Raw genomic sequence first — 13719 nt, forward strand, 5'->3', positions numbered from 1 at the left:
TCACCAAGCACTCCAAGCAAGCTCTTTAAACCACATTGGTAAATGGTAAATGGCCTGTATTTATATAGCGCTTTACTAGTCCCTAAGGACCCCAAAGCGCTTTACATATCCAGTCATCCACCTATTCACACACACATTCACACACTGGTGATGGCAAGCTACATTGTAGCCACAGCCACCCTGGGGCGCACTGACAGAGGCGAGGCTGCCGGACACTGGCGCCACCGGGCCCTCTGACCACCACCAGTAGGCAACGGGTGAAGTGTCTTGCCCAAGGACACAACGACCGAGACTGTCCAAGCCGGGGCTCGAACCGGCAACCTTCCGATTACAAGGCGACCTCCCAACTCTTGAGCCACGATCGCCCCACATTAACCCATTCACACAAACATTCATTATTTACTACCGTGCATCACAGATGCATCAGAGGTTTTTTTAAAGTTCAGCATCTGCCCAAGCATACTTCAACATATGGACCAGAGGAAGCAGCAACCTTCTGATTAGCATATGAGCCATTCTGAAAGCTGAGAAATTGGTGAGAGAGTGCCAGGAGTCCATGCAGGAGATGTGGCTAATACGACTAATAAAGCACCTATCTATCTATATGGTCTATGGGAAGTCTATGGGTCTATGGGTTGGTGTACACACACATACAAACACACACAACAGCAGCCTTGGATATAGTCCTACCCAGTTATAACATTTTACCCTTAACATCAGCTTTTCATTAATGAGGTCTTGATCATAGTCCTCACAGGTGACTATTCATCCAAATATTCATCCACACACACACACACACTGCTCCTCACCTCTCCTTGGCACCTCTCCTCTGAGGCTTCTCTAAAGGCAGCTGGCTGTGGGAGCAGGTCTCTGCTCTATTAAAATCAGACCTCATCTCATCTGCCATCTATTCCACTGTAAATACACTCTCCATGTTCACACTGTGCTCTGCTCTCCTTGAGTGCTTCGACCCTCCGTCCTCTTTGCACTGGCAGCAAAGCATGCATTAGGTTCTTTAAGGCTGAGTGTCCTTGGACCATTATAAAGTGCCTTTTTAGTGCCTCCTGTGCGTATATCCAACGACTTAGGCCACTGAATGAAAATGTGGATATAAAAGACTTTTGGCTCTTTATTAACCCAAGGGTACTCTTTAAAGGAACCAAAAGAGAAAAAAAAAATCTAATTTAGTGTTGAATTGAGTCTCACAATAAAATAGGGGCTAAATCTAATTGCAAAATTAAAAGACACAAAAACACATGTCAGAATAATATTTTCCACCTTCAACAGACAGCTTATTTGTCTTTTCGTAGATCCTTAAACTCCATTAGCCTTTTTAGAGTTAATAAAATCATATTTCATTACAAGATTATACATGAGGAAGCCATCTCCACAATAATGCCTGCAACAGTGTTAAATCATACCATGTTACACCACATAAATCCATTTAGCACAATGTAAACCAACAAAAGGATGTGTCATTTTTATTGTGGAGGGCTATATAATTAAAGTTCAATTGTGCCCACTGCATAAAGGGAATTTTATGGTAGAGCATCGTGAGCAGTTCTCAAGAAAATTGCAACCCACATTCTGACCATTCTCCAAAACCACATTTTAAACAGGCAAACACACTTGTTGACTGCGTATGATGTGTTTCAGTGACTTCTGTGAATTAGCAGTTATACAAACAGAACCTTGGTGACATGCTCTTCCAGCTCCCTAAATGCACTGAGATCACTGATGTTCATCACATCTGATTTAGTAAAAACATGAAGTGCGCAACGCTTTCATCACAACATGTGCTCTCAAAGTGCTGTAAAGCAAACATTCTTGCAAAAATATGATAAAAATAATACATCAACATATAACACATAATAAGTTGATCATGTTATGTATTTTGTCCAGTGAGAACTCTAAAGTAGACACAGGCTGGATGGAAACTTACTTACTACAAGGGAGGAAAACTAAAGAATGTTAAAAACAAATGAAGTGTAAAGAAAAGAGCCAAGGGCACACAAGGATTCATTCACAAATATGAACAAAACATCTATAAACTCTTAACTTGAACCCAAGAAATCATGGAATTAAAAGCATCACATAAATGCTGAGAAGTGGCTCATTTCAGAAAATTATAATTAAAAAAATAAAATACTCAGAGACCCCTTACCGCCATTAAATTCTGCATCTGGGTCTGGGTCAGGCTCATTGGTCATGCATGAGAAGGAAAATAATTTGCATTTTGTACCTGTTCTTTTGCATAACTGCCAGAATTAAAATTTCCTCTGTGGAACAGAGGAAAGGATTTAAGAACTATTTATGGATGGATCTATATATTCGTATTTATTATAGGCTTAAAATTAGACCAATTGAGGAACATGTATCCTACAAATATTGAGTTATTTTAACAAAACAATATTTTTTCCTGTACATATTTCTGTCTTACTCGGAGTACTAACGACTGTCACCTTGAAATAAACAAGGAAATAGATGCACAGCTACTTTGACAACTAGATCTTTTTTGCAAAAAGCAAAAAATATTTCAAACTAAAAGCTCCAGTACTTCAGAATAAGATAAGAAAAACAAATGACAGACTGTCTTTGATAAGTAGTTTGCCCAAGATAAGAATTAGCGCCTACTGGAAGAGACATTACTAAGGATAATGTGATAAGTGTTTTTATATACGTTTCAGTTTTGAAAAAACAAAATCACACAGACACGCTGCACAGAATTTGTCAGCAAAAGCGAGACGCATAAGCAGCGTTTCCAAACATCTGCTAAGTGCTGCTACTTGCTAATAAGTGGTTCGCAGTTGCTTTAGGGACTCATTTAACAAACAGGTGTTCAGAGGAGGAAGAGTAGCTGGATGTATTTTTAAGAATGTTATATTAACTGACTGAAATGAAATAAAAGGAGATCCTTTGCTCAGTATCTACATATATCTGCCAGTGCGCTGGCTCAAGTCCACATTAAATGAAAAACGCATTTTGTCCACAGCAGGACGATTGGTATAAATTTCCATTTAAACTGTTGTACTAGACAGTTTCTCCTTATTCTTTTCTGCCACCTTTACAAATTACAGCATCATTTTGAACGGATGGGGAGAGTGCTTGAGTTAGGTTGAGACTAATCTTATTTTACTAGGGGATATAAATCCCTGAGGTCTGCGGATGTTCCTGGACTCATTCCCTGCAGTCTTAAAGGTTAAGAGCCGCCTATAAATAAGCAGGGCACCACATTAAGTTTCTGATCAAGATGAGGATACATAAGGCCCTTGAGCGCTGTTAGAATGTGTCATGTTGCATAAATTCCCTGCCTAAATTGACAGCGATTACTCCCTAATTAGTCTGCGGAGACAAAAGAGGTGTGATGAGGGTGAACCATTTCTGTCAGTTATAACGCAGCAGTGTCGTTGTGATGCTGTGAGGTGCAACCCAGTTTTGTCAAAGAGCGAACCATTTGTTTTGGTGCTAATGCATGCAATCCCAAAACAGGTAACATGTTAATGTTTAATTCATTAAAAGCACTTTGCAGAGGCTTTTTGTGTGATTTTGGCATCTTTTAAATGATCCTGTTTGTGCTTGTAGAAGAATTAATCTGGGGTAAATTAGAGCATTCATCTCATTGTCCTCTAGTCTGATTTGTGGGTGTGGGACTCTTCAGTGTGTAACACCCAGACTCTCCCTGAGTCTGGGTGTTATTTTTTATGTCTCTGTATAAGATTTTTCAATCTTATATAAAGATTGAATGATTAGTTTTATTCGTGGGAGAAATTCACCAACTTTAACAGAGTGGTTTCAGGGCCAGATTTTGTCACTGAGTGTGGTCTTATTGTGTTCATTATTTCCGTTGCAGCTGCAGAATGTCTTTGTGGTTTGACATAATTTGAATTGCCAGCGTTTTTCTATACAGCCAACTTTTTGGTGCACTCACTTTCTGTTTCACCTCCAATTATGAGGCTTTGAAAGTGTGACTCAGCTGCGATTTTATTTCCAGCCTCAGTGATCGTTTGAGTGCTTTTGTCGACCTGCTGGACTCCGCTGCATGCCCACATTTCAGCAAATTACTTTAGTGACTAAAATGTTTTCATAAGAAAAGGACAGGACTGAAAACTGCAAAATAAGACCCATGTTTTAAACTCAACACTCTATGTAATGGTAAATGTGTTCACCATTAGCTAGTTTCTTATTAGAATGCATATTGGCTGTTTATTAGTCATGATAAAGTACTTATTTGGGCATTACATTTTTACACTGAAGACACACAGGTTCTTTCTCCATTCAGGATAAGAAGGTTAAAGTTAGCACAACAAGTATTAGCTTCTTCTTCTTCTTCTTTTCTTTTTTTTTTTTAAAGAATATTCATCCATTCATACATTTTCTTCTGATTATCCAGTTCAGGAGAGAGACAGCCTTTCCCACTCGCAGTCATGCAGTTCAACCTAACCCCAGTAACTGCATGTCTTTGGACTGTGAGAGTAAGCTGGAGTACTCACACAGACACAGAAAAGCTCTTACTTTGAAAGGTTTCCACTCAAGGACACGTGCTATAAAAGAAGATTTTCAAACATATTTTTTGCATGTTACTTCAAACCCCAAATACAAATTCACTGATCAGACTTGCTGTATAATTTTTAGTTGACAGAGTTGTTTTTTGTGTAAGGATCAGACTTTAAACTACATCTCTGTGTATTTATGATTCTGATGATTCTATATCTGTGTGAGCTATTAAGTGTCAGATTCATGTACAGCTTCAAGGCTTGTTATCAAAAAAACAGTAATTATGAGGTTACAGAGGGAAAAGTCAATAATGGCCAAGCAGTAGCAGTTGAGGTAAAATATAGTCATACAGAAAGAGGCATTAATAAGTGCTATATATTTAACTAATAAAGAACTGATATTCTATGAATATCAAAGACGTTATGGGAAGCTTAGCATTAGAAAGTTTAGCACTGCCGCCTCACAACAAGAAAGCCCTGGGTTTAAATCCAAGCTGGATTTTTTGTGCAGAGTTCGCTTATGCTAGCTGAATAGTCCAGCTTCGTGTCACAGTACAAAGACACGCATGGGTTAGATGAAGGGGTGATTTACCTAAGGTGTGAATTTCAATGTGAGCTTTTGTCAGTCTCCAGCCATCCAGCAGAATGGTGACCTGTCCAGAGTGTATTTTTGCTCTCACTCAGCTAGGATAGGCTCAAGCCATTCCACGATCCTCATGAGTGATTGGATAGATGGGTTTACATCTTTCTAGACTTTTTTTTTACAGCGTGAAAATTGGTAATGCACCAGTTCGGTGCTCTGGTGGTGTGTTGATCATGCCTCGACTCTAGATCGAGCTGTAAATGAATGAACGCATGGTATGAGACCACAGAAATTAAAGCTATAGCTCTCTTCACATTCATTTAGATAAATGCTCAGTCTTATTAAATGAAAATAACTACCCAGTCGCTGGCTAGACTTGCTAGAAGGACTTTGATGTTATGCATACTAATAAACAACTAGGTGGTGGTGAATGTGTGTAGCTTAGAGAAACCTCTACTGATGACTTTCTTTTAGTTTGGAAGAAATGTGCAACACTCTTCCAAGAAAATTAAATTAAAGCACAAAAGCAAGTTTTTACGGTCTTCTGACATTCATTAGATTATCTCTGATAATGTTCCCACTGAGACGGCATTGAAATGTCTGTGTACTTTCTTTCTTTTCCTTTTTTTATTACCTGTTGTTTTCCTATTTAGTAATCTGCCTGGCACTTTTCCAGATATTGCTTTGAGCAGCGTCTTAATTCAGATACCTGCTTTGAAACCAAATGTTATAGATTAATTGAGTTCTAATTTGAAACTCAGTTCATTTATTAAGATGAATGTGCACGCACTCAGACACACACTGAAAGGGAAAACCCACACAAACTCCCTCTGTATTTCATTCACCACACTTACACACATACACACACACACTTTGAGCTTCCACTCTCCAATGTTTCCTTCATCTCCCCTGTGGCACTATCAGAGGGGTGAATCTGTATCGTTTCCCTGCAGCATTACATGAGCTCCATCCCCTCACATTCACTGACTGACATAAAACTTACAACACACACTGAAGCTTTTACACTCACTCTGTTAGACAGTTAGTCTTGGTCAGATGGAAAATCTATATGAAGAAGTGAAAAAAATGGGAGATTTCTTTTTTTTTTTAAAAAAGCCTTTAAATGCACTGTGGGCCATTTGTTTCGCACACACCAACCAGCAAGGAATCCAGACTGACACTCAGAGGGATAATGATTATTATTACTCCTCTCCTTGTGGAGGTTTGGGATAACCTTCTGTGTCCGTCCCCCAGTGTGGTGCTGCTGCTGGGGCTGCTGGGCTGGAGTAGCTAGAGGGCAACCAGGATCCACTGAGGCCCCATGATGGATCGACCATGCTTATTTATGGGGGGAAAACTCTGCGGTGTGGTGTGTTTGGGGTTTTTTTGTGCGTCTGATATGTATGAGTGTGTGTGTTGGACTAAGAAACAAGTTGAAAAAAAAAGTGTGCAAGATGAAGTGGGCCAGTGATTTTGAAGTGTGCTCTAACCTTGACCTTGCTTCTGGGCAGTATAAGGCCAAACTCTGTGTGTGTGTGTGTGTGTGTGTGTGTGTGTGTGTGTGTGTGTGTGTGTGTGTGTGTGTGTGTGTGTGTGAGTGAGACCAAGAGAGAGAGAGCAATAGAGGCTGCATAGCTGACAGGTTTTTAAAGGCCAGAGGATAGTCTAACCTTGGCAGAGAATAGGTTGGACACCAGCCAGCCTCATCTTCACCTTAATCCCCGAGCCTCATATATCCTTCACCAGACCCCGTAGAGACGATGGCATATTTCACTTTATGACCTGATCATATTTCTGATAAATCTTCACCATTTACACCCCAAAAGAGCTCACTGACTATCACCCCGTTGAATTTTCAGAGCTGTTTAGCGATCGGCAATGCCTCCCTCTATCTGTTGATGGCACTATTGAGCTTCTGTATCCTGGCCTGTAATCTCAAGTCATCAACAGTCAGATGCAAGCATTAACAACCACCAAACCACCGTGCAGCCCCCTCATACCAGGTTCCAGAATCCCCCCAGCTTGCTGCCTCCACCCACCCACCCCTGGAGCTGTGATAGATGAGCATGCCTGCAAAACTACTTATGAAACACTTAACAATAATAATGTTGTTATTTCTCATTCACTATTCCACAGAGCTTCCATGTAGTCTCTCCAGCTGAAGCAGAAGGTAAATGACAAAAACCCACACTTGTCACAAAATGTCATATAACTAATACAAATGGGGAAAACATGCAAAACAATGGTTGCATCCATATTCTAATGGCAGGAGTGGGTGCCATTGGTGCAATGTAAATACAAGCACTGTTGACTGATTGTGTATATGGAGAAAAACTGCACTGAAGACTGGATGAGAAGCAGAGGCATAAACAGAAAAGAGCTGAAGGGCAAAACAGAGCCCACAATATGCAATTTGTCTTTCTTCTTCTTCTTTCCTTTTCAGGCCATACATGTACATATGCCTATCAATACACTTCTGTGCATTAATCAGAGGGCACAATTTTAAATATCAGCAGTCCTCTGGGTTTCAGTAAAAAAACAGCCAACTTCAGCTCTTCAGTAACCTGTGCATGTTTCCATCATAGTCACATATTTTGATCTTTAACTTATTCAAAAATTATGCTGCATTAGTAAGTATCAGAAGAATGTTTTGTCTGGTGCAATTATATAGATCCGCCCTGGCAGTGGGAACATAGTGCATTATTAATATCTTCATATTACAGTACATTTTGTGGGGGTAACCAGCAGAGATCTGCTTTAGAGAAGAAATCAGAACTGACAAATATCTTGTTTGTCACTGAAGCAAGTTTTCAGCACTGACTAATAAAGGATGGAGGCAGAGCAGGCAGGCTTTCTTTCCAAACAGGCAATTTTCCTTTTGCCTTAACCCTTACCCTGACCCTACCTCTAACCTCCACCCTGTCCAATCCCATGGACAAAGAGCACATATTTCATGTGTTCAATCATTGTTGCTGACATTATGGCCATTGGCTGTCCTGTCAGGTGTGACTATATACCGGCTAACCCTCGGGTCCCTGCAAACACAGCGACAGCAGCCTCCCACAGTGATAGCTGCCTGGGAAATAGAAGTACAGCCACCCTGTGATCATTCCAGGAGCCATCCTGCCTAACAGCTCTGGGCTTTATGGCTCTGCTGCTTCTGGTGATTCACACTCTGTCATATAGTGCAAGCACAGCTACACGGACAGACAGATTCATGGGCACGCACACACATGTGCACCTATGCACACATACCGGCAAGGGTGCATCGACAAACGAGGCACATTCCTGCACACACACATTGGGAAACACATGTCCATAAACAATACATATACAGACAAACCCGAGGAATAAAACATATGTTCAAAGCACATATTGCACATGGGCACATTGGAGAAAAATTGGTGTTTATCAGTTTTTAAATTTTTTTTATTATTATTAAAAAAATAGATAAACACACATATTTTCTTTCTTTGAAACCGCTCTGCACTTCCTAATCTTAAACTGGAAGGATTAATGCTCTCTTATTGCAACTTGGGTCTTGTTTAGATGTTTTGGATACCAAACCAACCTCAGCTAATTGAATGAATATCACTGCTGAGGCTGAAAATTCCCTCCATACTATGCATGAATTAAGTTCCTGCATCTAAAGGAACACCTGCCTTTTGTTTAGTTTGAGATATTTTCATGACAATATGTCCCAATTTCTCTTTTGTTATGATATCTATCTGTCAAGGCATGATGTGGAATGTCCATTTTTGATCTATCAATGGTAAAAAAAAAAAAAGAAAAAGAAGAAGAAGAAGAAGAAGAAGAAGAAGAAGAAGAAGAAGAAGAAGAAGAAGAAGAAGAAGAAGAAGAAGAAGAAGAAGAAGAAGAAGAAGAAGAAGAAGAAATAAAATCTCCAAAATGTAATAATTTCTAATGTAGGGAAAAAGAAAGAAATAAAATCATGCAAGGTGCAGACAGACTGAGCCTTGGCAGAAGTAATTATAGAGACTGTCAGTTGTAATTTACATACTCACTTCCTGCTTACTTACTAACTGTTCTCGCACACAAGTTGTCTGCAAAATCAGAAGCCATTAAGGACAACTTTTATGTCCTCACTTTACAGCCCACAGTCAAATACACTAGCTTGTGTAATCTGTCTAGCTTTGTGATTCTCTGCTCATATTTTAAGCACATTTTGAACTCCTTTCAGTGTTGGCTGCAAATTACAGAGCCCACTTTCTGATGTCTTTCTCTTTCTTTTTTGCACATTTTTCAAGTTTTTACCGGCAGACAAAGATAACCCATGTAAATACAAAATTAATCTTTTTAAATTATGATTTTTTAAGGGAAAAGGATAAAGTTTTGAAAGTCATTTTAAGATGAGAGCTTCGTTTTTAGATTTTCTGGAGGTTTTAATCAATAAAATAAATATTAACATTTTTTTTTAGTCCTCGGTCATTTTTGCTGTACAGTTTGTTTAGGTCAATCACAAATTCATTCATCTTCTCGGTTTATATATGAATAATGCAAATAGTGGCTCAAACTAGAAGAAAAAATGCCCATATATAAGTAATAAAATTTGCAATACACTTTGAGAAATATGCTCTTTATGCTGAAAATTAAACCATTTTTTAAATAATACAACATCCTAACATGTCTGGTCACACCAGAATGTGGCACAGCAAAATGTATTTGCACATCCATGTTAGATAGGTGGTGCAGAAAGCTTGGTGATGTACTTGTGGGTGATGCAATGCATGTATAATTTTTTTTCAGCTCTGTTCCTCTCAGTTGCCTCAAAGTTCAGCACTGTGAAGCCTGGTCAACAGTGTAAATTCGTGTATCCGAGCTCAGAAAAGTGTAACTGCACAAATCTTGTTCCACTTCCATGACTGAATTCGCTGCGTAATGTCGTAAAGGGCAGCGAGACGGAGCTCTGAGCGATAAAATCTCTCAAAGAACAAAGAAGGAAAGAACGCACACAATACTAGTGATATCTTCACAACATAAGGGTTTACTAAGGTGTTGTACACACTTCCCACACCGATGAATACTCAAATTCAGCAGCAGACACACAAACAAACATCAGACCTGCGTGGATCTGCACAGCATGGTCTTCTGTCTCTTCCCCAGCACAAATAACAATGTCCTACAACCAGTCCCAGCATCATTTTTTTAGTTACCTAGGTAACCTCACGTAAAACTTTAGGATCCCCATTAAAATCAGTCAGGATGGAATAAAACGCACACACACACACACACACACACACACACACACACACACACACACACACACACACACACACACACACACACACACACACACACACACACACACCTAACAAAATCCCTCTTAACCTTTACCAGCCTCCCTCTCTCACTCTCTCCCATCGTTCCTCCCATTCCCTGTCCAGGCAGACTACTATTCAAATCCACCTGTATTCACCTTCAACAACCTGCACATTTTTCTCGACATCTCCTCTGTTCTGACAGAACATTATACTCCTCCCCTCATTTCTCCTGCCTCCCTAATCCCCCGGCTTTCCCCCTTTCTCTCCTCCATTCATGTTACTCCCTTCGCTCACATTCTCTCTAATACAGTCCCCCTTCTACCTCACGGCTATCTCGCTGCTCCTTTTTCATCCCCTCCCTTTCCCTTCATCTCTATCCCTCCATATACTCAGAGATGGAGTGGATGGACCTTCCCCGTCTATCAACCCCAGCTATGACATTTTATCCCTCTCATCCTCCCTGTATCATCATCCCTTTCTCCCTCTCTACCTCTCCCCGTCTCTCTCCCTCTCCCAGCAGCCTCCCTTTGGCCATTTCCCTTTGAATGCAGATGTGAGCTACTGCATAAATAGCACTCTGTATATTTTCACTGAAGCTTCACTGATTGAAGTCCAGCCATGACCAGTGCATCGCTTATCCCTTGCATCCCTTATCGCATCCTCACGGCTGTAGATGAACAGTATCCTTCACTTTTGTGTCTCACTGTGGATGTGAATGAATGATGCATTGTGATCTGCAACATCAAAGTTGTGTTGTTTAATTCATACATCTACATTATCTGGCTGCCCTTGGCAGGTGTCAGCAGAGAGTGCAGTTTAGAGTCTGGGAGCGGGATGACACCGTACTGCCCCGGCCAGTGTCACACTGATGTATGGCTGCAAATTACTGTGATAAAAGCCTGATGCTGCTACTGTTACCAGCCACTTGAATGCACTTAATGCGGAGCGGGAGGGAGAGAGGAAGAGGAAGCCAGTGTGTATGTGATGCATCGCGCACTTGCTTGTGTTTGTTATTTTGAGTTACGAACTGTTCAGTTGTCGCCGTCCCTTCGGGAGGCCACTACAAGGTAAATTGGATGTATCTACAACTGTCATAGTGTGGGTAGCAATTGTGTGTGTGTCTGGTGGGATAATAGGATGGCTGCTTGAGTGAACTTTTCCTATCTCTCCATGTGTTACTACCGACAATGTCAGTGAACAGCGTTTTGTCAGATGTTACAGCTTTGAGCAATGCGTAATTCTCAGTGCGGTGACAGCAAAGACTGAGATGACTTTGAAGAGATGGAGGAGAGGCGGGAGAAGACGGAAGGGGAAGACAGAGTTATGAAGATATGAGCAGAGAGCAGGAGAGATGACAGGAAGGCAGGGAGATGGGGGGAAAATTGAGGACAGGTAAAGATAGGGTCGAGGGAGACAAGGGAAAGAAGAGGAAGAGATAATGTCAGGAAAAAAAGCAAAGCAAAGCAGAGAAACCCAAGGAGGAGGGAGGAAGGAAAGAATGGGAACTTGGAAAAAGGTTTTGTAGGAGTAAAGGGGCTTTCTCAAGGACACAAAGCTTAAGAAATTTCCACAGCAAACAACTCCCATCAAACTGTTGTTTTGTGAGATTATGAGATTTCGGTATGTATAGAGTTAAGCTAGTTGTTATTACTTCCAGTTTTTCTGCCAAGGAGCTTAGACAAAAGCACAGCAAGCTGGGTCATCCTGTCACGACCATTATCAATTTATTCTCTAGACTTTCCCTGAATGAGGCTACCTTCCATTTATGCATTTTAGTTGTAGCAACCTCTGAGGATGAAAGATTTGTGGCTCCATACTGTAGAAGTTTACATATTGCCCAACAAGCAAAAATCCCTGGTTTGATTCTGGCAGGAGACATGAAACCCCAGGGAATTGCACCAGGATGGACATTTGATGTAAAAATCTGTGGCACTATCTGCTGTGGCAATTCCTTGTGCATAAGGGATCAGACAAAAGTAGTTCCTTAAATGGCCATTTGAGCCTGGCTTCATAAACAAGTCAATCTCCACATACTCCGATATTTGAATCCCCAACTTGAAAGCAGAAATAAACAGTAAAAATAACAGTTTTGGTCTAAAGTTATTGCAAAATGAGGAAGGTTGACTCTGAGATCTGACTAAGCCACCACACTAATCCTAACCCTAACCCTAGAGGCAATCAGTATGTAATTTTCGTTTTTATTAAATTGTTCTCCCATGTCTTTGCAATTATAGAACAGAGAATATTTACTCTTACTATCTAACTATCATTTCTGCATTTTTCTCCAAAAAGTCTGTTTTTGCTTTTCTCCAAACAATAAATGGGGGTAGGGTTAGGATAATTGTTGTCACCTGTGCTTATTTAAACCTCAGAGGTTTCTGTGTTCTGGCGTGAGGTTAGCTCTGTTTTTCTGTTGTGATTTCATTCATGTTTGGTATTTATTGTGACCGCGCCAAAGTCCAGACCTTGACCCAATAGACTCGCTGTGGCAGGATCTTAAGAGTATGCCTGCAAACATCGATGAACTTGTGTCCTTTTGAATCTTCTTTTTGTCTCTGTGCTCTTGCGTTCACTTGTACCCCCCCATGTCATGATTAGTTTCCCTCCTATGTGCAATCTCTTTAGCCCTTTACTTCCTATTAGTCTGTTTACCCTTCCTCATCTGTTACTGCCTGCTAAGAAATAGTTTGAGTTATTTTAACTTTTCACCTTACAAACCTTGTATTCAGGCGACCATGGCTCAAGAGTTGGGAGTTTGCCTTGTAATCGGAAGGTTGCCGGTTCAAGCCCGGCTTGGACAGTCTCGGTCGTTGTGTCCTTGGGCAAGACACTTCACCTACCGCCTACTGGTGGTGGCCAGAAGGGCCGTTGGCGCAATATGGCAGCCTCGCTTCTGTCAGTCTGCCCCAGGCCAGCTGTGGCTACAACTGTAGCTTGCCTCCACCAGTGTGTGAGAGTGAATGGGTGGATGACTGGGTGTGTAAAGCGCCCTAGGGACTTTTACTAGTCCCTAGGCGGGACTAGTAAAAGCGCTGTACAAATACAGGCCATTTACCATTTGGGCTACTTACCCAATACCATTTAAGGGGTGTTTTCACTTTACCTTGTCTGTTTTTTGTGGTGTTTTTCTTCTTGCTTTTGAGTCTTTGATCTGCCAAACTATGACAGAAAGTATCCCTCGATGATGTTCGTGCTGTTAACTTAGCCCTCTACCCTCTTGTCCAAATATACTTACCACTGGCTCAAAAACAAAACAAAAAAAGCAACATGAGGATAGCACAGTACTAATAAAGGTTTCAAAACAGGACTTCACAAACCAGAAGGCAACTTTGTGGTTGTCTCTCCATACACTATTATCTTC

Source organism: Rhamphochromis longiceps, linkage group LG19 (assembly GCF_057381845.1).
Source record: "Rhamphochromis longiceps isolate RC_006_pf linkage group LG19, R_longiceps_female_GT1.1, whole genome shotgun sequence".
Classification (NCBI taxonomy): Eukaryota; Metazoa; Chordata; class Actinopteri; order Cichliformes; family Cichlidae; genus Rhamphochromis; species Rhamphochromis longiceps.